The 26,804-nt window shown below is 34.9% G+C and overlaps 1 protein-coding gene across 5 annotated transcripts in view; it reads right to left on the minus strand.

Moving 5' to 3' along the window:
* Positions 1–21,917, minus strand: part of LRRN3 (leucine rich repeat neuronal 3) — a 64,192-nt gene extending 42,275 nt beyond the window's left edge. For 4 of the 5 annotated variants that reach the window (XM_043969024.1, XM_043969026.1, XM_043969025.1 and 1 more), the window contains exon 1: positions 21,488–21,917. The gene's annotated coding sequence lies outside the window, so the exon portion shown is untranslated. Of the gene's footprint in view, positions 1–19,960; positions 20,043–21,487 lie in introns of all 5 variants that reach the window. The other variant, XM_043969029.1, reaches the window with a different exon arrangement.
* Between the last annotated feature and the right edge of the window lie 4,887 nt (positions 21,918–26,804).

The following is a 26,804-nucleotide window of genomic DNA, read 5'->3' on the forward strand; positions in this document are numbered from 1 at the left end:
TTTTTTTTTCTTTTCTTTCTTTCTTTCTTTTTTTTTTTTTAGTGAGGCAATTGGGGTTAAGTGACTTGCCCAGGGTCACACAGCTAGCAAGTGTCTGAGGCCTGATTTGAACTCAGGTCCTCCTGACTCCAGGGCCGGTGCTCTATCCACTGTGCCACCTAGCTGCCCCAAGGCCATGAACTCTTAACTGTAGGGATCCATCAGGGTTCTCTCCTGGGCCTTTTTCTACTTCTATGTCACTTCACTTAGTGATTTCCTCATATCTCATGGATTTATTCAGTATCTGTATGGGGATGATTTTCAAATCTATTTTTCTTGACCAAATTTCTCTGCTGATCTTTAATCTCACATTTCCAATTGCCTTTCAGATATATCAAACCAGATGTCTAGTAGATATATGAAACTCATTATGTCTAAAACAGAATTCCCCTAAACTCTCTCCCCACTCCCTGCTCACTTTCCCTTTACAACAAAACAATGACACCCTCTTAATCTCCCAAATTCATAACCTAGGTGTCATCTTCTAGTCCTCAATCTCTCAGCCCTTATAGCCAAGCTTTTGCAAAGGCCTGCCTATTTCTTGAATATCTTGAATTTCTTCAATATCTCTTGAATATGCCCTCATCTTCTCTGACATCTTCACCACTCTCTGTGTGCATGTATACACAACAAGAAAAAATATCTGAGAGAAAATAATAGTATTATGTTGCTATTAATGATTAAATCCATGATAGACTTAAAATTACATCAAATGAACTTTGAGTCATTTGCTAAATATGGTGTCCCAGACATCTTAGTATGGTTTGACTCTTTGCTATTAAAACTTAAAACATCACTAAGACTTTTTGGACACAATATGTATATGTAGGTGGAGGTGGAAGATAACAGACTATGCAAATGATTGCTAAATTTTACAGGAACTCTGGGAGTTAAAGAGAAATTTTCTTTCTGTCTAAAAGGAGGCTTAAGGTAGCATATTTGTTAGGATTAAATGAGATAATATATGTAAAGAACTTTCTGAATTTGAGAGCCCTTTATAAATGTTAGCTATTCTTCCTGTTATTATTATTTTTATTCTAGTAAAAAGAATCACAAAAAAGTTGGGTTTTAAAAGTCTCATTTGAACAGAAGACATTCTGGAAATAGAGGTTATTCCCTTTTCTGAAAAAAGATGTGCTTCAATAGTTTAAAAGTTGCATCTGCATTGAAAGGTCATGTGTCTGATTCTGAACTTTCCTTTTCCCACATCTGAGTTGCTATTTCCAACTCTAAAAATGGGAAGGAGGGAGCACAGAAGGGAAGTTGACAAGTCAAACTCATCCACAGACCATAAGTGTTACTACAGACTTCAGATTCTGTTTACAGAAGGGGTAATTGAGATGAAGCTAATATGAAGGGGCATAAATTGTGATGGATCACTTGGGGAAGATGATAGAAGTGGCTACTACTAAGCAGGGAAAATTGGGATATATCAGTTTTTCTAAATGAGATAATGTATATAAATACTTTGCAGACCTTTAAAGTATCATTCAAACACCTTTATTCTTCCAATACCAGATTTTCCTGTTGCAAAAATCAGGTTGCCAAAAATAAATATTTGTAATAGGATGCTTGTATGTTTAATTCTAATTTTTTTGTAAAATTATATACATTTTTTTGCTTTTCCTTCTAAAGCATATAATTGTATCTGTTTTATTTCTCCCCCATTTATCCTGTCTCTCCATGTCTATTTATACCTTTCCACATATCTTCCTTTCCCTTCCTGTCCTCTTTTCTCTGAATCTGTAACTATGTGTAGTACCCTAAAGTCAGGGTCCAGAAATGACTGTCCAGTTTGAGGAAGAGAAATGACAAAAGTGAAGAGATAGGGTATAAATGCTAGTGATTCTTTTCACAAACAAACATTTGTATTAATTTATTTGCTTGATAATATGAATTTTTGTTAATTTAACAAGGATCATTAAGTGTAATATAGTATGTAATTAAATGTAACTTTATAGGCATGAGCATTATCATTATTTCATGTTTTTATCTAGGAGGAAGAAAGGCAAAATTTTTCCAGAGCTCAGATAGATGGGGGTGATGAAGGCAGGGGCTTAGGATAAGGCAGATTATAGCATGGAAGGTAGCATGTAAATTTTTTTCTTTGGGAAAGTGAAAACTTTTTGATTAAGAAAAATGTACTATTAGTATTATTAATGATTTTACATGTCTAACTAAGGTAGAAGTGCACTATTATAGGCAATGCCAATTGAGACATGTTTTGTGTTTTAAAGGAAAGAATAAAGTCTTGATGTGTGTGGGGGGAGTGTGGGGGTGGGCAGGGGGAGAGGAATGGTTGCAATCTGAAGCTATGGTTTGATTATATAGGGAATTCCCAGTGAAGAAATTCCCCTTACCAATGAAGATTAGAACCTGTTCTGAAACTTAGTTTTAGAGAAATTAGGGGAAGGAGACCTGAAAGGAGGTGAGGAACTTGGGAGGTTAAATATCTTTTCCATTCACACAGTCTTTACATATCAAAGGTAGGACTTAAAACCAGATCTTTTTGATTCAGAAGCTCCTCAGTAATCATTATGCAACAGTACACCTCATAAAGAATTTTGAAGGGACTTTTTAAGCTATACATTGCCTTTAGATTAATGGAAAAAATGAAATAAAGGAGAGAAAGTAATTTATGTTTTTAATAAAATCTATGAAAATTTTGGTCTATGCGACGACCTTGGGCAAATTAATTAAACTTTCATTATCTCAGGCAATTCTCTGGACATCCCTCACCTCACAAAAAAGAAGTTAAAAATTAGTCAATATCAGTGAACTTTTCATGAAAATTAGAATATGTGATGTCACTTTTAAAAAGTTATCAATTTAGAGTCACAATATATAATGTTCTTTAGCAGCTTCCTCTCTGTCATTGTGCATTAAAATTGGAAAAACACTAATAACTCTAATCTTAGCAAGTTGTATTTACAATAGGATTTGTAAGTGAATATTAAAAGAATTTCACCACAAGTTTAACACAAATGTGGATGAGTCAGTCCCTCAGCCATTCTTCCTTAAACCTTTTTGTTAAGGTGCCTTAAAGGGTTTTTTGGCCCAGGACTGAATCATCTCATATTTGTATTAATCCAGAATCACAGAAATTGCTTGTCTAGCAGTTTTGTGAGGTTAGCAGTGATATCGCATTTACATTTCTGCTTTGAAAAATATTTAAAATCTGCTATTTCCAAATCTGCTTTCTTTTCAGTTGTAATACTTTATTCATTTTTTTTAGTTTATAATCTTTTGGTAAAAGTCACCTTCAAGCACAAAACATTAAAAAACACTTTGATCCTAAGTAATTAATATGCATGATGCTTAACAGCAACAACAAACATATTACTTTAAATAAACTGCCAATTTATAAAGCTACACCTTGAAATGTGACTGGATGATCACATTTGGCAAGAGCCCAGGAAGTTGGGTCTTTGCCAAATCACTGCAGTCAGGGAGTTATGTAAATGAGAACCCTTTATCTAAAATACCCTGTCTTTATTCCCAACCAGTTGAATTTTGAAACTGTCATCTGTTCTTAACTGTTAGTATGGTACTTAGACAAAAAGGTGGTCTGGCAGGTGGGCTATACCATCTAGTCTGCATAAACTGGTCTGGTCTATAGTCAAGAGAGTATATGAAATAATCTCAAAGATCTTTTTCCCTGGGAAAAAACTGTATCCATGCATTCCTAACATCTTGAATTATTGGATTACTTGGGAATGGGCATATTTTTAGGCCTAGGATTTAAAGGTTAAAGGGATCTTAGAAATCATCTTATCCAACCTCCTCCTCATTCCATAGATGAGAGGAAACTGAGGTCCATGGATGATTAGTGACTTGTCCCAGTAGTAATCTAATATATTTTAATGAGCTCTGTGCCATACTCAGACCTCAGTTAAATTTCTACATTCTCTATCAGCTATTGTTTCTGTGTGGTCTTTCTAGGGACTCCTATATTAAATAAAAATCACAAATCTAGAGCTGGAAGAGATTTCTCAGGCCATCTTGTCTAACCCCCTTATTTTAAAAATGAAGAAACTTAGAGGAAAGTTAAGTGACTTGCCCAAGGTCATACAGGTAGTATGAGAGGCAGGATTTGAACCTAGGTCTTCTGATCCTAGTGTCAGTGTTTTTTTTTTCTTGCAATACCTTAAAGTTACAGCTGTGTGAGACATATGTATTATATCTTTTTATAAGGGAAATACCTTTCAGGAGCAGATAGCATTCATGGACTCACCAATCAACTCAAATATCAGTAGAATGCCAGAAGGAAAAAAAAAAGATTCTGTGTTTTTTGAAATTTGTGAAATATACTCCAGAAATCAGTTGTAAGAGAATACCCTCATCTTATTAAAGCATTTAAAAAGGATCATCATAAATGCCTCTTATCTGAATTGACTCAACCAGGTTCCTTTCACACAGAAATCTTGATAGAGTGCTTGTATGCATTGATGAAATTAGAAAAGGATAACTAATAGTAGAATGTATATTTTTGTAATTTCCTCTTTAAAATATAGACTTGATTGGCAGATAAATTTACATAAACAAGGGGTGTTAGTAATTTGAATTTCCAAACTGAGATGCATCATAAAATTTATATCCAAGATAAATATTTCGCTGGAAAAATACCAAAGAATGAAACAATTAAAGGAGGAAAAATTTTTAAAGAAAAACAACTTGAACCTTTCATCTGTAAAAGTAATACTAAACTGCATTCTGGCATTAACAATCACATGTAGTTATAAATGCTGAAACCTCATTAGTAAAATATGTTTGATGTTAGTGATAAATTTAGTACCTTTTACAACCTGTAGTCAATTACACCTGTCAAGACAGTGATAGGATAATTTGATAGCTATATTTAATATGTGAGGAAACTTTGGACTAATGACAACTGCTTCCAAGTAGATACTCCATTTCTCTTTCCATGAACATGAATGAATAAAAAAATGTATTTATTAAATACTTATTAGGTAGAAAGACACTGCACTAAGCACTGAAAATAGAAAAAACAAAAGAGAAACAATTTCTGACCTCAAGGCATTTGCATTCTAATAAGGGGAGACTACACATATAAGGGAATGATAGATAAGGAAATGTGTTTTTGCTTTCCTAGAGAGAGGGATAGACAGTATGGAGTTAGGGCAGTAAATTCACAGAGTAGTTCCAGAAGCAATAAAAATGTGCATTTAACTACATTTCATCTTTCTACCCCCAACACAATAAATTCCAGTGGCTCCCTAGTACCTCTAGGATCAACTGTAAACACTTTAGCAGTTTAAGTGCTTTACATGGTATCCCTTCCAGTCTTCTTGCACATTACCCCCCTTTCTACTCACTGTACAAAGCCATCAATACTGTCCTCCATGATATATCTCACACATCATGTCTCACGTCTCAGTGTTTTGCATTAACTGTCTCTTCCTCCCCTCCTTGCCTATAAAGCACCCCTTCTTCACTTCCACTACTAGGAATCCCTGGTTTTCCTCATGACTCAATTTAATCACCATTTGCTCTACCAAGCCTTTCTTTGTCCTATACCACCCCCTGGGTGATAGTGCCCTCCACTCCCATTCTGCCTTGTATTTTGTTTATGTTCTGAACTGATCAGTATTAATATGTATATGTGTGTGTGTGTGTGTGTGTGTGTGTGTGTGTAGTACTTTCCTTCAACAAAAAAACTTTTATTTACATTTTTTCATAATCTAAGTGATGAAAGTGAGGGATAATGGAGAAAGCCTCTTTTCTGATATACTCAAATAGTAGCACAACTGCTTGTTAGAATAAGTCCCACTTGAGTAAACAAGGGAAACATTGGCATTTAACGACTCCTTTTAATATTCTTCAGAATGAAGATACTTAAATCTATCATAGCTAAAGACTTTTATTTCTATAAATAGAAAGTGTGTGTGTGTGTGTGTGCGCACACGTGTGAGAGAGCGAGAGAATGAGAGAACGAGCTTTTTGAGTGAGGAAAAGAGATAGTCTAGTCTAGAGTAAATTAACTATTTCTATGGCATAGGATTCCCTCTTAATACTATGAACTTAAGCAGTATGAAATAGTAGATAGAGAGATGACCTTGGAATGAGGATGACCTGGGTTCAAATCTTTCCTCTGAAACTTAGTAAGTCTGTTACCTACTACATCATTTAATCTCTCTGAGTTTGAAAGTTAAATGGCTTGTTGAGAGCCATAATAAAGGCCTCCTTAGCCCCCTTGCAAGTGGAAATCTATGATCCTAGGACTTAATAAAAACCATAACTTGGACACTTCTTTTAGTTGACATTTTGACAGAGTCTATGATTTCCAGAATGCATATATTCTCTCCACAGATATAAATTATAGTCCCTCAATGGCTTAACAATGTGTGTTGCTTAAGACTTTTTTGGTCATTCATTTCCTAAGTAAGAATATTACACCACATTACACTTAAATTGTTGCTGGTCAAGTGCTACAGTCTATTTATGCTCATTATACATTTTTTCATTGCTCTTGAAATTTTTGAAACTTTAATTGTGAGATTATGGTTTTCCATTGAATAGTGTTTTTATTGTTTCCAAAGTAAAACAAACAAAAAACAAGCCCTATCTTTAATACTAATATTCTCTCAGTATGACATAAGATACCAAAGCTCCATGATCAAAGTTTCTTCATGTTTGGTCTCTGAACTTTTTTTTCTTCAATGTTTTATAATGATTTCAATATAAATGATTTCCTTTTAAATCCTATGTATTTTATTTTATTTCTTTAAAAACATGATTATGAAGATGAGGGAGGAAAGACATTAAACACATAGAGCTCCTGACACAATTACCCCCCAAACAGCAATAAAACAAGCCCTGGAGCAGCAAAACCCACAAAAAAAGCCTGAGATTATTTTCCAGATTAAACAGGGCTATACTGGGCTGTGAGCAGAGTCCAACCCCCTGATTGAGCTGGCACAGACTCCAAACACCCTGCACCAGAGAAACTTACCCCTAGCCTCCAAATCAACTCCAAAGCAGGTGTTATCTTCTGGAACTAAGCTTGAAGTCAGGTGAGAGGGCTGAACTGCTGGCCCAGGGTATGGAAAATACAGAGGTGTCTATAGGACCAGAGGAGGAATTTGGCTATCCCACCCCAGCAGGGAACCAGGAAGAAATCTTGAGCAGAGGGAGGCCCAGGTCTGGGAAGGGTGCAGGCCTGTTGAAACTAAGAACCACCTCAGTACTCTCCTGGCTGGTTAACTAACAACTTGGCTTGAGGTTACCTTCAGGATAGAGAAGAGACCAGGCAAGAGAAAAACCTGCCCTCCCTCAAGCCGAAACTCCTGAGACCCTCTAAAGCTTTGAACAGTATAGCTTGGAAGTAGGGCCCCACTGTAAGAGGGAGTTAAAAGTCAAGAAAAAAATGGCAAGATGAGCAAACAAAGAAAGTCAAGAACAATAGAAAGTTTCTTTAGCAACAAGGAAGATTGAGGCATACCCTCAGAAGAGGATAGCAACCTCAGGACCCCTACATCCAAAGCTTCCAAGAAAAAATATGAATTAGTCTCAGGCCATGGAAGCACTCAAAAGGGACTTTGAAGAGAAAGTAGAAGAGATAGAAGGAAGATTTAGAGAGGTAGAGGGAAAAATGAAAAGAGAAATGAGAGCAATGCAGGAGAGCTATGAGAAAAAGGTCATCAGCTTACAAAGCCAAATGGAAAAGGAGATAAAAAAGCTGTCTGTTGAAAATTATTGCATAAGAACTAGGATTGAACAAATGGAAGCTAGTGACTTTATGAGAAACCAAGACACAGTAAAGCAAATCCAAATGAATAAAAAATAGAGGGCAATATGAAATATCTCCTTGAAAAAAACAACTGACCTAGAAAATATATCTGGGAGAGATAATTTGAAAATCACTGGACTACCTGAAAACTGTGATGAAATAATGAGATTTAACAGATACTCAAAGACCCACCTGGAGATTAATCTAGACTGATTGAATCAAGTGAGAGTGATTAACTGCTGATTAGTCTACTTCAAGTTAACTGGATTGTAATCACACCTTGAGAACAAATTCAGAACCAATGGATTTGGATGATGCCAACCAATCAGTTTGAAGCAGTGTGTAAGGACCACCTCTGTTCCAGACCTATAAAAAGCTTCCACAGTCAGTTTCCGAGAAAGAGTACATGATTGAAGCAGGTGTGTGGCAGAGGATTGAGGAAGAACCAGACTAGGCTGGAACTCTAGGCTAAATAGGTTTTTTTCTTAACTTTCTGAACTCCATGGGAATATCTGTATGTTTTCATAAATGTTTAATGCCCAAGGAGTGGTGCTAAAGCTTCTAATTTAAGGCGACCATAATTTAGATTTTAAACTTCACAAAACCATGACAAAAATAAGAGTATACATAGCATCTTCCAAGAGATTGTCAGGGCAAATTGCCCTGATATTCTAGAAGCAGAAGGCAAAATAGAAATTGAAAGAATCCAACAATCACTTCCTAAAAGAGATCCCAAAAAGAAAACCTCCAGGAATATTATAGCCAAATTCCAGAGTTCCCAGTTCAAGGAGAAAATATTGCAAGAAACTAGAAAAAAGGAATTCAAATACTATGGAGCTACCATAAGGATAAAACAAGATCTAGCAGCATCTACATTAAAGTACTGGAGGGCATGGGTTATGATAATCCAGAGAGCAAAGGAACTGGGACTACAGTCAAGAATCACGTACCCAGCAAAACTTGTATAATATTTCAGAGGAAAAAAATGGGACTTCAGTGAAAAAGAAGACTTTCAGTCATTTGTGAGGAAAAGATAAGAACTGAATAGAAAATTCGACTTTCAAATACAAGACCCTGGAGAAGCATAAAAAGGTAAACAGGAAAAATAATTCATGGGGTATATTAAAAGATTAAACTGTTTGCATTCCTACATGGGAAGATAATATTTTGAACTCATAAAAACTTTCTCAGTAAGCAATTCACAGAGGACACAGGTCTGAACTGAATATGAAGGGATCATATCTGTAAAGCATTTATGTTTTGTTCTTTGTGGGGCAAACAGGGTGAGGTGTCTTATGTCTGGAGTGAGATTTGGGCTCAAGGCTTCCTGGGTCCAGGGCTGGTGCTTTGTCCACTATGCCACCTAAGCTAACCTATGAGGACATCTATAAAAGAGGGTTGAGGGGTAGGAGGAATAGACTGGGGGAGGGGAAAGCGGAAAGGTGGACTGGGGATAGATAGTTCACATGAAGGTAATAAGAAAAAAAGCTTATGGAGGGGAGGGGAAGAAAGGAAGGAGTGGGGGAATGGGTGAACCTTACTATCATCAGAAGTGGCTCAAAGATGGAATAACATATATACTCAAGTAGGTATAGTAATATAATTTTGCCCTGAGGGAAGGTGAGAGGGAAGAAAAATAAGGAGGGGGAGAGAAGAGGGTAAGGAGGGAAGGGCAGATAGGAGGAGAGAGCAGTAAAAAGCAAAACACTTTTGAGGAAGGTGAAGATGTTCTGCATAACTACACAAATATGACATATTGAATTGCTTGATTTCATAGGGAGGGTTGAGGAGGGAGGTAGGAAGAAAAATTTAGAACACAGAATTAGCTCAAAGACCTTAATCTCATCAGAGTGGGCTCAAGGAGAGAATAACATTCACATTCAATTGGGAGGAGTGAGCTATTTAACCCTACAGGAAAGTAGGGGGGGGTAAGAGGATAAGGAGGGAAGGGTGGAAGAAGGGAGGGCTGAGCAGGGGAGGGCGCAGTCAGAAGTAAAACACTTTTGAGGAGGAAAAGGGCAAAAGAAGATAGAACATAGACTAAATACCATGGGAAGGAAATAGGATGAAGGGAAATAGTTATGATGATTGACTATAATGGCAAAATGTATGGTACATACTTTGTTTGGCTAATGTGAAGAAAATTCTTTGTCAAGTTTAAGGTACTATATAAAAGTTATGATGAACAGGATGCTATCAGAAAAGCCTGCAAAGACCTACATGAACTGAAGCAGAGTGAAATGCACTGTATACAAAATAAAAGCAATAGTGTTACATGATCTGCTGGGAGGCATGTGGTTATTTCCAGCAAGGCAATGGATCCAATATAACCCTGAAGGACTTATGAAAATTGCAACCCATCTACAGAGAAAGAACTGATGGCATCTGAAAACAGATTGAAACACATTTAAAATTTTTTTCTTTGACAATTCCTTAATCTGAAGGGTTTTTTTAAACCTGTTTTCTCTAACAACCTAGCTAATATGGAGATGTTTTCCATGACTATGCATCTATAACTTATATTGAATCCCTTGAGTTCTTGGGGGTGGGGGATGGGAAGGGAGGGAGGAAGAAAAGTTGGAACACAACATTTCAAAAAATTGATGTCAAAATTTGTTTTTTACATATATTTTGGAAAATAAAATTCTTAACAGAAAAAACCCAAACCAAAACAAAAACCAAAGCCATGATTACAAGAAGGGTTACCAGACTGCCTAAGGAGTTCATGATACAGAAAATGTCAAGAACCCCAATTACAATTATTTCAATAGAATGTTTTCATAAAAGTTGTTGAGGGCCATGATAAGTTATTGCAGAGCTCTCTACAATTTTGAAATTAAAACCTTGTCTTTACAATTTTGCTAAAGTGGTGCTAAGCAATATATTTGTCACAAGTTTAATTCTAATAGGAGACAGAAAACTAACTCAAGGTACACATTTCTAGCATTTCCTTTTCTGTCTAGAATCTCTACTAATTTCTGGGATTGCAAAAATTGTGATCTATTCTCATTAATAATTGTACTTTAATTCATTAACTTGGTTAATGAGGTATATAGCCTATGTGAACTACCGCTACCCAAGAATCTTGATAAATTTCCATTATCCTAGATCCTGGGCAAAGCTTCGACATTTGAGACATTCAGAAATTGTTGAAACCGATAGACACATTAAAGGGATAGGGGAAGTTTAGGAAAAACCTAGCTTCTTCATCTCACACCCAGAATCAAAAAATATTTAAGTAGGTTTTTACATTGTTTATTAGAGTAATTCAACTCTGGTGACCGACATTTTTATTAAAATTGAATGCTTAGCTAAATAGTTGATTTAATGAAATGCAGACCTTATTTTTATACACACTATTGCAGGATACTCATGGTGAAAGAAAACAAAAACCTATAAACATCAGTCTTTTCCCTGTGTGCTAGAAAGAGTTATATTTCTTTACCTATGAGATGGACTTCTGGATTTACAATAGATATTTTCTACCTGCATTATATGCTCTATGTAGATTCAAAAATCTGTTGGACTATTTAAAATAGGGGAATATCCATTGATAATTAGAATTCTTTCTTGTATTGCTAGTTGCATTACTTTTCTATGATTTTTATTAATTAAATTTCATACAGAATGATTAGCATATAAGGTAGTCCATGTAAATTTTCTTATAACTACTGAGTAGTTTAAAGTTTAATTTTGTAGGTATTAATCACTATAATCATAAGGAATGTCTAGTAAATCATATAGCCGCAACATTAGTGCATTGAATGGGTTGTATTTTAGAGAAAAAAAAGAAAACAGAATTATCACCAAATTTATTCTTAAAGGGCTAGTTATCTAATCCAAGAAATAGCAAAAACATCAAATGAAATGCAAAAATACACAAATATTTGTATCTATATTTAATATTGTATGCTAGCTTTTAAATCGCTGAATTAAATCAATACTTAATTTTTAATGGATTCATTACTTGAAATAAAGAAGCAATATCTTAAGCATGAAAAGGAAACTAATATGGGTTTATAGACCTAAAGCTGCTCTCTTTTTTTTTTCCATTACACAAGAGTCCAGTGATTTTTTTTACCCTAGTTCCTCATTCAGATTTTTCTCATGTAGTATAGCTCCATTGATGGCCTTTTAAGGATGTTGCTAACCTGGGAACCCTCAAATTCAGCAAACAGCTAGTGTATAAAACTGCTGTTTATTTAAATCCTGGCTTAGACAACTGAGACTTCTAGGATACTCCCATTAAGGAAAAAAAAAAACACTGGAAATTAAAAAAAAATTTTTTTTCTTGCAATTTATAAAATAAAGGGATTAGAGTAGATGATTCTCTAAGGCCCTTTCTACCTCTAACGTTCTTTGATATTTGTAGGTAGTAACTCTAAAATTGTGTGATTGTGTGGCTAGTTGTCAAATCCTCTATTTTCCAGTTTTGCCCATGATGTGTAAATTATACTATATGGATGTTAATTGTACTGTAATATGAATAAGTACTATAAAGGATGAAAAAAAAACCTTTGAATTACAATAGTTATAGGTAGAATCTTTACATTTACTGAAATGACAGACCTGATCCTAAGTATGTTTGACTTAAAAGATGAGTTATATTCCTCGTGAATTCTCTATTTAAAGCTAGAAGCTTATTAACATTGAGCCGACTTGGTGTTCCTCACTGAGGAATTAAGATCCTGATAAAAGTAGGATGAAATACTGTCATCAATTTCCTCCTCTGTTTAAAAGAAAATGCATGACTAGAGAAGGGTATAGCCAAAGTAACTGAGCTTGTTAAGGGGAATGAAAATGGAGACCTATGAGTTAAACTATATATTATGCTTTCGTATCAGTGATTATACTGCATGATTTCAAGTAAAGCAGAATGTTGAATTTGTCTTTTCTTGATGGGAAATGGTGAAAGGAAGAGCATATAAGCTGCCAGTTCAGAGAGTCACTTGTGAAGGGACTGTAAAAATTGTTTTGTCAGTTAATCAAGTGGAGAATAATACTGAAGTTTCTTTTAGATTTAGCTTTCTATAGAACTAAGAACTAAGTTAGAAGGATAGAAGTAGAGGGGAATGCACTAGAATTCATCATCTCCATCTCAAAAAAAAAAAAGGAATCGAATGAAGGAAGTTTGAATTCAAATTTCTATTATACTGTAAACTGGATTATATATGTGTATATTACCTTGATATGAATAGAATGATTGTCCCACATGACATTTAAATAATCAGTGGCTTCATTTATTCACTTTTTTCATTCATGATCATCATGGGGACATGAGGAAAGAAAAAGGCCATGGATCACTGTCTCCTGTGTCACTTCCTCCATAAAGCAATTGACCAATATGTATGATATGCCCTAAGGTATAAGTTCTTTGCTTATATTAACTCAGTTAAGTATGCCAAATGATTTTATTTAACAAGCAAAATATGAAAATATTCAGACAAAAATGGAAGTTCTTTGAATTAGGAAATTGTCAGGTTTCTCATTAAAATAAAACAGTTGAGTAATGAAGCACTAAGTTGTCAGAAACATCACTGTTTAAAAAAAAAGTTGGGGAGAGGGCTGTATCACTTCATGGTATGCAGTAAAAATATGAGCCATGTTTGATATTAAAAAGTGTGGGTGACAAAGTACAGATATAGGGAGTAGTATAAACTTTATGTTTGGTAGGTGAATCAGTTCAGTCATTCATAAAACAAATTTTCTTGTCAGATAAGTGCTATTTAGTCTTATATAATAGTATGGTACTTTATGTTCAGAGGCCTTTCATTCAAGCACTGCTAGGAATAGAACTCAGAACACTAAATTGTGTTCAATATTAGACTTGATTCCCTCTTCCTGTATCTTACATGGTGGTAACATTTTGCCTTTTCTTTGACTACATTTTATGAATTGTGTTGCAGAATTGCAAGCTAGACTGAATCCTGTTTTAGCTCTTTTCCTTGTTCTTGGTGCCTGAGGCAAATACAATGTAATAGGATCCACCCCTTTGCCTTTCAGAAATCAAAATATCATGTCTTTGGTTGTGTATTAAACTCCCACCCTATAACGATTTAAATTCCTATAAAGAGAAAACATGGTGATTGCAGTGTTCTAAAAATACTGAATACCCATGTTTAAGATTTGTTCTGTATACATGACTATTGTAGCAATTGAGGAAATTGATTGAGTTTGGAGTAGATGGAGTTGAGATGGAGTAGATGGTTTAGATTCCTAACATTGTTAACAAATTATGGTAAGTTTAATTTCCCTAGGACTTCTCTTTCTAACCAATTAAAGAGGTCTATTTTTAAAGTCAATGATGAAGAATCTCAGAGAATATTAAGACCAATGTGAATCACAAAGCCGAATATATCTATTATCTACTTATTTATTTCATTAAATTTTTGATATTATAGTTTTCTCTGAAAAGTAAGCTTCAGATGAAATGGAAATTTAATTTCAAGCTTCTAGACCTGAAAAGTATAACTTCTGTTTGCATGTACACAGATTTCATGAAACTAGATTTTATTCCAGTAGAAGTTAAAAATATATATATGTATGGCTATATCTACCAATTTTAAGAAAATAACCAAGGACCAAAGTGCAAAAAAACCCAAAAACCAAACAAAACAAAAAAACAACCAAATTAATTCTCTGTGATCACAATGTAATTTTTTAGAACTATCATAATATAGTGAATAGCAAGCTAGCCCTCTGAACCAGGAAGATCTTGGTTCAGTCTCATCTCTGAAACATGATGGCTTTGTGGACTTCAGAAAGGCACTTAGTCTCTTAGTGATATAGCCCAGTAGTGTCAAACTCAAATAGATAACAGGGCCATTAATTGGTATATAAGGATCACCGTGATCCACAATGTACTTTTAAAATGCAATATTATCAGTATTTTATTGTATTTTAATTTATTTTGTGAAATATTTCCAAATTATATTTGCTTCAGGCTTCATTCAGGATTCTCTTGAACTACATTTTTGACATTTCTATTCTTTGCGACTATATACCAAGCTATGTTGGCAGAAGGAGTTTCCTCTCCCTGGAATTCCTTATACCAATTAAATCACCAATGCCAGTACCTATCATAGTCTAGTTACCTACTACAGGAAAAATAACTCAAAAGTACTATACTCTTTGGGAATTTATGAATCTTCAGAAAACTGTAGGAACATTATAAAAGGTCATCAATGAGTTTGTCACATGCTAATAGGCTAATGTGGCTGTGGTCAGTGAACTTGATCTCTGATAATGTGTCTCATATAATATATCACCTATGCCTTTTTTTAAAAGATTCAGATCTCAGCTACTCAGTTATCCAGAGGATAATTTTGTAGATGTTCAGCTATCTGTCTCACTCTATGATAAAAGCCTATAATGTAGCCAGCAAGCATTTTAAGAATCTGCTGGTTATTATGATACAAAGTTGTAAAAATTGTAATTATTTTATGCTATCACTGACATATTGTAGGTACTTCAAAAGCCTTGTTGACTCAGTGGGTTCATTCCCTACCTCACCCTTTTTATGAACCAAAGAGTTGGTTATCCCAAAACTGCCTAATCTAATTAAAAATCAAAACATGTGCTTGTATTTTAGAACATGTTTTTAGTGATTGCCCTTTATTTTTCCATATCATAGCTGTTATTGATATGAAAACAGTACCCCTTCCTCCCCTTTTCAGGTAACTCTTAGAATAAAATGAATTTTGAAGTGATTTTGCTCACAGTATTTTAGGCTCCCCCAAGCCTTAACATATGTATTTTTCTCCTCAAGGAAGCCTAAGTAGCAAGGCTATAACTATGTAGCTGTTGTCCTTCCACTGTTTGTTTGGTGCCTCCAGGATTCTTGAATATATAGATCACAATTTTTCACCAATGAGTTTGGTGTGCCCCTGGGTCTAAACCACGAGAGGTTTTTTGCTCTCCATTTAAATTAATCTGACCTATATTTGATTATGTATTTACCAGATTGGTAAGTGCCAGAAAAAAAAAAAACAGTAGCAAAACAAACACACGAACAAACAAAACAACCAACATGAGCAAGTAGAAAATTTTGTGTTATTCATCTTTTTTTTTCCCCATTAAGAGTAGTTATAGGCTAAATTCTCAATAAAAATGTTTTCAGGCTGACTTTTCCCTATGGTTTCATAGAACTCTAGCAAGAAGGGATCTTAAAGACTATCTAAGAAAACTTTCTCTTTTTACAGATAAGGAAACTGAGACCCAGACAGTTTGAGGGACTTATTTAAGGTCATATAGTAAGTACATGGAATAACAGCTCTTATTTCCAGTTATTATCATTAATTGTCATTTTTGTCAAGTTAGGTCTGACTTAACATGACCCCATGAATGGTGTCCCTGTGGTTTTCTTGGCAAAGATCCTAGAGTATTTTGCCATTTTCTTCTCCAGTGTGTCCCCAGTTTACAGATGAAGAGTTGAAATGATCAGGATTAAGTGACCTGCTCACAGTCACACGACTAGTAAGTGTCTGAGGTCAAATTTGAACTCAGATCTTCCTGACTCCAGGCTCAGTGCTCTATCCACTACACTGCCTAGTTTCCCTATTATCATTAATACTTTAAGAAAATTGGAACAAAGTTCCTCTGACTATAGGTTCGTTGCTTAATTGTGCCTATTAAAATGCTATTTTAAAACATTTCTTTTTTGTCCAGATGCGATTTCTTTTTTTGGTATTGGGAACTTCTTATGAATAAATTCCCTCTACCAATGCAGATGGACATGGATTTCAGCAACTTGGAGGTTAGATATTTGCCTGGGACATTGATAGATCAAAGGACTTCACCAGGACCATACAGGCAGTATATGTGAAGCCCAGTATTTCCTGATTCTGAAGCCAGATTTCTAACTTTTGTTCCATTTTCTTTATCTAAACAGAAAAAAAGAACTTAATTCTGAGTAATACATTTATGATAATGATAATAGGTAACATTTACACAGTGCTTTGAGGTTTGAAAAATCCTTTCCTTATACTTTCTAATTTGATCTAAATTATAATGGTTAGTAACTAAACAACATGTAATTTAATGAATTTTTTTGTTGTTCCCATCTTATATCACAACATCTATGTTCATTATCAGTTTTATGTGGTTTATATTTTTATTGCTACACTATGAAATAAACTCATGCCTATAATTGAAAAATGTCTTTATATTAAAAAAGGCCTTTCTTCCAAATTATGCCATGCCAGGTGGAGATTGTAGAAATATATTTTTAAAATCTGCAAAGATATGGAAAGCCATAAGAAAACTGGTAGTAAGCAATACATTTCTTGTTGTTTTCTAGCACTCAAACTTATACAAAATCCCTCTGTAACAATAGCTTTTTATTGTCTTATTAATGAAGGTTAAATTACAAGCAGTTGAGTATTGATATTGGCTTATTTATGGAAGGACTGTGTGGCCTTTAACATGTGGACTTCTGTGAAATTAGACAAAACTAGTGTGGAAGAAAGTGATGAGATCAAACATTATCACCACAACTGGAAAAAGAGCTCCGATCTCAAAATGGTAGCTCAGTAGTTTCTAATTTGAATAGCTATGACTCGGGTGCCTTTCAAATGGCAAAACTCTAATTTTCTTAAAGTATTAATAAAAATAATTGTTGCCATGGAAATAATGTTCTAAAGTCTGCAAAACTGTTTACATACTTTATTTCAATGTAAGGGAACATAGGTAAATATTTGATTCTACACTTGACAGATATGTTGGAGACCCTGTGGGACTTTATGTAATTTGTGAAATGAGATAACTTGCTATTGAATTTATGCTTTTTATAGTTCTCATATATTAGGGTACTTTTTTCCTTGAGTTTTTTGGAAGTTTACTCCAATTTTTTGGAATCTACATAGACTTTAAAAATGAGTTATTTTGTTTTAGCTTGACATTCAAATACTGGGGAGATAGTATAGTATAATAGAAAGAGCTTTTGGATCTGAGATCAGAAGACAATGGCTATAGCTAATTAGATTTGCAACTACAAATAAATCATTGGTCCTTTCTGGGAACCAGTCCTCCAATGTAAAATGTGAGAGGTGAACTTGAGAATTTTCAAGGTGCCATTCAGTTTAAAGATGCAGAGATCCCATTAATATATCTTTGGTTTTAATTTATTCACATTGAAATTGTCCAGGGTATATTTTTCAAAATGCCTTTAAAAAGGCAACTCTCATCCTAACTTTAGAAGATGAATTACAATAACAGCAAGCAAGTGTTTACAAACTTGTCAAATATGCAAAATCACTGCATTGCAAGGAACGCATTGTCTTTCTTCACAAAGGCTTGTGTTTAGTAATATTTCATCCAGTATCATAACAATACTTTCATGACCTCTCAGAATAATCTGCTAACTGATTTCATATTATATTGCAATACCTTCCTACCCCCCCTAAATAAAATTAATTTTTTAATTGTTCTTTTCAACTTTCCCCACATCCTTTTATTTGTCTGATTTCTTATTGCCAATGTAAAGATTATCTGTTTTAAAAATTTTTGGCCAAAAGAACGACTCTTATTTAACTCATTACTTCCTGGGGCCAACAATAGATAAACCTTTGTTTGTGTTAAAGCTAAAGCAGGTGTGTTTGTGTGTGTGTGTGTGTGTGTGTGTGTGTCTGTCTGTCTGTCTGTCTGTTAGGGGTGTAGATGTTAAGGAAGCTTTCTGACAGATCTCTTTTCAGTTGCCACACTGTCAACTTTTCCCAAGTCATCTTTGCAGAAGCACCATTATAGTAGTTTATAGAATTTCTCACTGATAGCATTCATGAAATGCATATATCTCCTGGTGTTTATTTTCTTTATTTAGTTTAATGTACCATGGAGTGTGACACAAGAATGATTGAACTATTAGAATCAGGTTTAGGTAGCCCATTTTAAAATACTACTTGATTGCACAGTGTATTTCTAGATTGAAAGGAAGCACATTGTTTTAAATTGGTCATTAGGGACATCCTTACTGAGCCACGAAGGGAGGAACTCATTCTCCACTAAATCTTTCATTTTCCATTAATGATATTATTTAAGTTCATAACCAATACTATACTTTTTTCAAGGTAATCTTTATAATCTAATTTTTCAATAATAATATGTTAAGTTGTTGTTTTTGAGCTTTTTAATGAAATATGTGCATTTAATAATCAGCATTCATACAGCAGGCAGATACCTGCTGGGCATCCCAAGTTTGGCCCTTTTGTTATATGTTCTCATGTTGGCATGCAAAGCAGGTTCTAGGATTTATTAGGAAACTACCCACATAGCCAAAATACCCACATAGTGTGTACTTGGCATTCTAACCAGGCTTGTGGCTTGTGATGTACCCTGAAAGGTTGGTCCTTTGAAGACTGCTATCAAGATAGGCAATCGTTGTGTTTTTCCCTTTTTTTCTTTCTTTCATCATTAAACTATTGGGGGAGATGATGGAGAAGTCTAGCCTTCCTTATCATTTGGCATTGTCATGGGCAGACAAAACACCCTTGCTCACCACAGCAAACCAAGTATGGAGGTTTCTGAAGTTATATGAATTTTTTAGAATCCATCCACCAGGCACATCATTGTGGCACTCAGTGGTACATGAAATATATATAGTAGTGTTACTCAAGATCGAAAGAGAGCAGAGATTTTTGCCATTCTTAAGTGCCACAGATTATAATCCTGAAGCAGGTTTGGGAAACATACGTTAGTAATACTTGGGGGTGAACATTTTGCTTGAAAAGTTTATTCATAACTGTGCCCCAAAGCTGTCCAAAACAGTCTAGAATCAATACTGCAGTGCTACACATTGTACAGGACTTTCCAAGCAGAAGGTTGCAGGTCTACTCAAAAGGGGTGGGTGTTTGTTGAACCAAATATCAGGACTGCTCTGTGGCTAAAGCAATAGTTTTAATGAATAAGAAAACAGCGAGTAGAGTACATTTTCTCTCAGATAATAAATCATGTTGTTTTTAAAACAGATTGCACGTAGCATTTGAAGCTGAGCAACTAAGCTTGCCAGTATCAAGAGCTAATGCTTCAGCACCTTTCATTTTTCACTGTGAGCAGGAAGCCTCTTCTTAAGCTCATTCATTTTCCAGAGGGAAAATCGAAGACAGTGGCATATTGTCAGAGCTGCTTTATTGTCGTCATTTACAAAGGTCACCTGAATTAATTGACTTCTTACCTTACCTAGTGTAAAGTGCCTCAGTTTTTGACACATTTGTGGGAAAGTGGCAGGCTTTGAGAAGAAACTGTCCATCAGGTTTTCCTTCTGTTGCAAAGGAATACAAATTCCAAAATTCCAATTGTAAAAACAAGCCATTTCTTTTCTATAAAGCATTTTCCTTTGACTGTTTAGTGAATTGAACATAATGGGTGGGTAAGGAAATGGGGGAATAGAAGAAGAACTCCAGGAGGCCAAATTTCAATGCTTAGCTTATTGTCTATAGAGGGTCCATAAAAGGAGTAGTGAGTATTTCTGCAAGATCCTAAATTTGTCCTGTCTATTTGAAAACATGCATTAAATAGTTAGGTGCCCTTTGCAGGGTTGAAAAGTATCAATTAGCCAAGCATTGTATTTCATGAATCATTCTTACAGGGCTGTTGACAGACTTGACTGAGCATGGTTTTGGTCTCAGGGGCATTGCTTCTGAAATTAGAGAGGGTAAATAGAAGACACCAAGTATTGCTTATAGCTAACTACTTCAGTGTTTTGGTATTGAGTGGTGATTTTTGAATACTCACTTCTTCCTTTCCTCCTACTCTCCATCTCCTTTTCCTCTCCCTCCCCCACTCCCCACCTCCCACCCCCCCAGAAAAGAAGAAGGTTGTGTTCTCATACAACATGCCTCTTGGGGGTGGGGGAAAGGCATATTGGTTTTGTTTCGAATAAATACATTTAGAATAGCATTGAGCCTCCCAGCTTGGTTTGAGCCAGGGGAATATAATAACAGTTGGTTGGAACAGTCTTTTCAAATAGGAAATGTATCAGAGAGCCAACCTGCTGTGACCCTGTTAATTACCAAAGAAGATGAGAACTCTTCTGGTTCATGGGATCCTTTTTACCTAGGCTGTACAGTTCCAGCTGCATTAGCAATCAGACATTCTCACTGTCCCTTCTGACAGAGAAGGGATTTTATTAAAGGGAAGTCATTTACCACAATTCTTAAGATATAGCCTGGCAGAAATTCAATAACTGATTATGATATGCTCATTCATCCTCTGTGCTCAGTGGTTTGGGGTCCTGACATATAACAGCATTTGCCTTAATCCACCTATGGTTCGGTTGGGGGGGGTGGATAGTGGGGGGTCCCACTTGATTTTTTGTTGTTATCGTTTACCAGACAGTTATTGTGTAGTTTGTTTATTATATTAAGTACATGAAGGAAAAAATCCTTTCCTTCCTTTATCATCGCCTTTCCCCCTTTCCCTCTTAGATCCTTTGATGGTCTTTCAAGCTTGTATAATGCATGTTGGAGAATTCCACAAGCACCACTAGACAAAAAAGGGGGAGGGGGAAAGGAAGTGTTGAATTTTTATTTTTCTTTAAAAGTAAAATTTGAGATTAAAGCCTATTAAGATGCAATCAAGGAGAAAATGCCAACAGGAGGTTTGAAGCACAAAACCAAGTACCAAATGAATGATAAACGACACGTATTAATATATATCTATTTTTTAAAAAAGCAAAGCAAAGCGAAACAAAACGAAAAAACTTACCCTGCAAATGCAGTTTCTGGGTAGTAGATGACTTCTTGTATCTCTGGACCGTGGATTCCTTAGTTCCTTAGATGTGATAATCACAGAGTTGCAGTCTTCCCTGGGTGTGAAAAGGTGCATATGTATATGTGTAGACGGAGCATAAACAAATAGACACTGCATGCATAGACATGTATATATAGTCCTATCTGTGTATCCTACAACATGAAGGAAAGCAGCAGACTGCACTTGAGATCCCGGGTTTTTGCCAGCCGCTCTCTTTGCCTCTCTGTCAGACTGGCGGATGCTTGCGATCCAGGAAAGAGAGATGCTGCTAGCTCCTTTTACTTCCCCTTGTTTCCATGGTGGTTAGTGGTGCATCGTTCACCCGATCAGTTGTCACACTGACATGGTGCTGCCTGCTCAGCGGTCATTAATAACTGAACACCCTCCACTCCCCAGAGAGGAGCCAATCGCTTCAGAGTGCCAAGATGTAGCACTCGCAGCTGCTCGAGTCTGGTTGGCTGCAGCAGCCTGTCTGTTATATGACACTGCTGCTTAGGGCACAAATAAATGAAACCGGCTTACATATTTTTTTTCCTGGGTATCATTTGCCTTCTTCCCCTTTTTGCACGGGGGCTTTTGGGCAAGTTTTCTATTAAAAAAAAAGTTGTCAGTCATGGAGACGCTGGATTCCAGTTCTGAAATAGGAAAAACATATTTACCAAGATTCCAAAACAGAACGAACACCTCATAGATACAGTGCCTGAGCACCTCTCTCTGAAGTTCAACAAAGGATGATCTGATTCAACAAAAACAGCTTGAAGCTGTCTTGGTGACATTTGGTTCTTTACTTACCCTACTTAATGTAGCACAGGTATTTTCTTGTCAGTGCTCTGTTTTGATTTTTTTGTTTGTTTGTTTGCTTGTTTTTACTTTTTTGGACATTGCCCTTTCCTATAGAGGTTGACTGACTCACATAATCCATTTTATATTTCCTAGTCCTTGATTCACACCACTGACATATATTAAGGAAGAAGAATAATATAATTTTAAAACCTTGATTTCTGATTGTATCTGCCAGGTTCCACCTCTCTGGTATAACGAACTTGTCAATTGTAACTCTGTGTGTGTGTGTGTGTGTGTGTGTGTGTGTGTTTAGAATGCAGGCTCTAGTACTAGCAAATATCACAAATCTAAAAATATATGATTGTTATTCCTATGAATTTATTTTATACATACTGGAAAATTCAGTAGATCATAAAAACTGCTCTTAAATTTTAGGCAAGTTTAGAAAACATTTCTCATTTGAATAGGAAAAAATATATGGAAGTTTAACACTACATTTTTTCTGACAGATTTCCTGAAAAATAGACAATCATAATTAGGAGACTTTTTAAAAAATATGGTTGGTTTGTCAGAAAAAAAAAACATCCTGTAGAGAAGAATAGAATGTGAAAATCAGTTTATCAACAGGTTAAAAGCATACTGAATTCATAATCCCATCCCTAGTTTAGGAAGGCTACCCTCTAGTGGACTAAAAAGAAAAAAAATATTTACGTTTCCCCCCCAGGTTTGTTTTTTAGACATCATTTGATTTATAATAAGCTGAACATTTTTTTTAAATTTTGGAAATGACACAGTTCACTGTGGTTTTGGAAAGCTGAAAAAACTCATAAAGCACTGGTATTATTTTTAAAATCCATTTGTGCTTTTAAAAAACAACAAAAAAGCAAAACTTACAAAAGTGCTTATGTGTATATGCAGTCATGAAAATGATGCACACATTTTCAAATAATCTAGCCTTTGAATAAAAATGACCTTGCTATGAAAGTAGGCATTATATTACTTACTCTCACATGTAATAGATTATACTACAGTAATTGCCTTTTGCTGTCACGTCAGTTGTTATACAGAAAAATGAACAAAGCTTTGAAAAATGTTATTTATAAGTAGTTTAGCGTTTCATGTACTTTGAGTGGGTGGTCTTTTTTCTCCTACCTTCAGCCCATCCATATGCTTTATAATGCCAGTGGTTTCACAAATGTGCTTATTTTTTCTTTCCATATAATTGAAGTAATATGATATACTAGAATGAATAGTGGATTTGGAGTCAAAATACCCAGGTATAAATTGTAGCTCCATTGCCAAGGGGAACTTGTGCCAGCCACTTACCATCTGTGGACCTTAGTTTCCTTATCTGTAAAAAGAAAGGATAGACTTATAATGGTAATCTCTAAGTAGTTTTTTTTTCTCTTAGTCCTATGACTAAACCTATATCCTATAAAAGAATAAGGTTCAACAGTGGAGAGTGATAATATAATTTGGTAAATAAGTTTTAGTTTCTATCATTGGTGCTTAGTGATTTAATTTTGGTTTATTGGTATTGCATATATAATTGATAAACACAACAATTAGACAAATTAACACGCACTTACATAATTCTAATAAGTTGTGATAATCAAATGGATGTATGATTTCATTCTTGATTTATAGATGAAACTAAGAAACATACTTGATATGTAAACTTGAACGTTATGTTTGAAAAATCAAAGAGAAATATTTTAATTTCAAGTTTCATTTGTATCAAGGAATGTTTTATGTACACTGTTTTCCAGGAACTAATTTTAATTTGGTCATTAAATTACAATTGAAGATTAAAATTATGTAGAGTCTTTCCTTCTGTTGTCTGCAGATTTTGCAACTGGACATTTAAAAGCATTTATGAGAAACTTATGTTTTGCAATACATTTAGTAAATCTATGCTGTCCTGTTACCTATGACATTAGGAGATAAGTATCAATAGATTAAAGGATAAAGTAATCACTCAAAATGCAGAAAACAAAACAATATTTCTCCCTCCCTCTCCCTCCTCCTCCCCTCTCTCTGTCTCTCTGTCTCTCCCTCTCTCCCTCTCTCCCTCCCTCTTCTCCCTCTCCCCTCCCTCTCCCCCTCCCCTTTCTCTCTCTCTCTCTCTCTCTCTCTCTCTCTCTCTCTCTCTCTCTCTCAAATCTCCTTTATCTATGGTTGTCCTTTGGTAACAGCATCTTTATTAAAATCTAATCAGCATTTATAACCATCTTTTCAAGTGACTGCAACAGTACGTTGGTTCAACCACTGAAAAGAAAGAAAGCAAGAAATACACTTTATTCCTTCTTTTTGTTAATATTTAGACACGACCTTTATGAATATGGAACTGCTTGAAGTGGACTATTTGAAATTATGGCTAATGAATGTGTCTGCTGAATATTCTTCTTTTTATTAGTTAATACACATCAGTGTACACTGAGCAGGGAACTTTGGGAACTACAGAGGGAGTTAAGCCACTTTTCTCAGCACTTCATGGGACCAATGAGTCCTCATCATTGCTCTGAATGTTTTCATCCCTGCTCCCTACGATGTCTTTATCTCCATACCTCCATTCCTTTCCCATCTCTTTCTCTGAAAACTATTATCAAATCACTTCTCTGGAAAGGGTTTGTTAATAGATTACTCTACCATTCAACTTCCCTATCCAACAATACCCTACAAGTGTTTTCTCCATTAGAATCTCTTTGAGAGCATGGACTGTCTTTTTTTTTTTTTTTAATTTTTATCACCAGTATTCAACACAGTCCTTGGAACACAGTAAGCACTTCGTGAATTGATTTATTTATTCATTCATCCATTCCTGAGCCAGGGAACATATTCTGTTAGTAGAAATAAAAAGTGTTTATAATCTGAGAGGATATGAAAATATATAGTTTTTATCTAGCATCAATTGAATTCATTTAAAAAATCAGAATTAAAGTCAGAATGCCTTTTCATAGCCCAGACAATTCTTATTTACTATAACTTGCAGCATAGGTACCTGCTTCCATAGGGGCATTGCTTCTGAAATTAGAGGGTAAATAGAAGATACCAAGTATTGCTTATAGCTAACTAGCTCTTGGGTAATTTTGTATGGCAATGAAATATTAATATTGATTTAATAATCATTAATAATATTAACTAGTATTTATATAACACTAAAGATTGCCAAGTGTTTTAGGAATATAAATCTGATTTTTAAAAATCAAACCATTCTATGTCTAGAGTAGAGCAACAAGAAAAATCCAAAGACTAAAAATGATACTATACATGAATCTATTGGAAAAAATCGGGATGGACAACCTAGAAACAAGAGGACTTTGGTAGAATGTGATCATTCTGTCAAAGTATTTGAAGAGCTCTTATGTGAAAGAGGGATTAGCTATCGTTGACACATAGGGCTGACCTAGGAACAAGTGGTAAAACTTGAAGAATGGCAGATTTTTGGCAATATCTAAAAGAACTTTTCTAACAGTTTGAACATCTGGAAGTAGAATGGGTGAATTTAATAGAATATAAATTCCTTGAATGCAAGGATTGTTTATTTTTTTATTTGTATCTTCATTACTTAGTACCATGTTTACTATATACCAGACATTTCATAAAAATATCTTGATTTATTATTGGTTCAATTAGGTTATAGTGATTTCCTATCAGTAATGATATTTAAAGTAAAATCTATATGAGCATTGACAGGAATGCTGTGAAGGTGATTGAAAATACTTTCTGAATCTGAAATTGTTTAATTGTATTTCTACTTTTATGGCATATCACATTTAAATTTCTATTATCAGTTTTGAATATTTGTATTTTATATCTTATTTGACTATTATAATTTTAAAGTTAAGGGATACAGCTTATTCATCTTTACATTGATTGCTGTGACTTTACACATAGTAGGCTATTAAGATATATTCGTGGGTTTGAATTTGTTTTCAAAACTCTATATTCAACAGGTATTTGCTGAATGATTTATGAATTGCCGAATCAACTGATTTGATATATAGTCAGCAAGAAGAATTTCAGTAAATGTACTGGGGAAGAAGAATGAATTTAATGCACCAGACAGTCAATGCTCTTGTATAGTTACGGTTGTTCAGTCTGTTGATGACAGAATTTTTGTTGCTTGCACTGTTTGAAAAATAGAGCTCTGAAGGAATGCAGGGCTGACTTGGAAAGACAAGTTGATGTGCTGAGAAAGCTAAATAAATATGAGTGGGCCATGCATGATAGATGGCTGACATGTAGTAAAAAGGTACTGATCTGCTTCGTGAATTGCATATTGTGAATTGCAAATCTGCTATTTGATTAATCCTCATTTAAGTTGGAAATATGACTGCAGGGGTGTGTAGGATTGTTGTATGATCACATGCTAAGTTGAAAGAATGTAGCAGTTCATTATAATCATAGAATTAAAGAAGACAACAAGATCGCTAGATGAGAGTCTGACTTGTAAGGAAAGACACATGACTTAAATGTAGAAGCATAA

Source organism: Dromiciops gliroides, chromosome 5, assembly GCF_019393635.1.
Source record: "Dromiciops gliroides isolate mDroGli1 chromosome 5, mDroGli1.pri, whole genome shotgun sequence".
In the NCBI taxonomy this organism is placed as follows: Eukaryota; Metazoa; Chordata; class Mammalia; order Microbiotheria; family Microbiotheriidae; genus Dromiciops; species Dromiciops gliroides.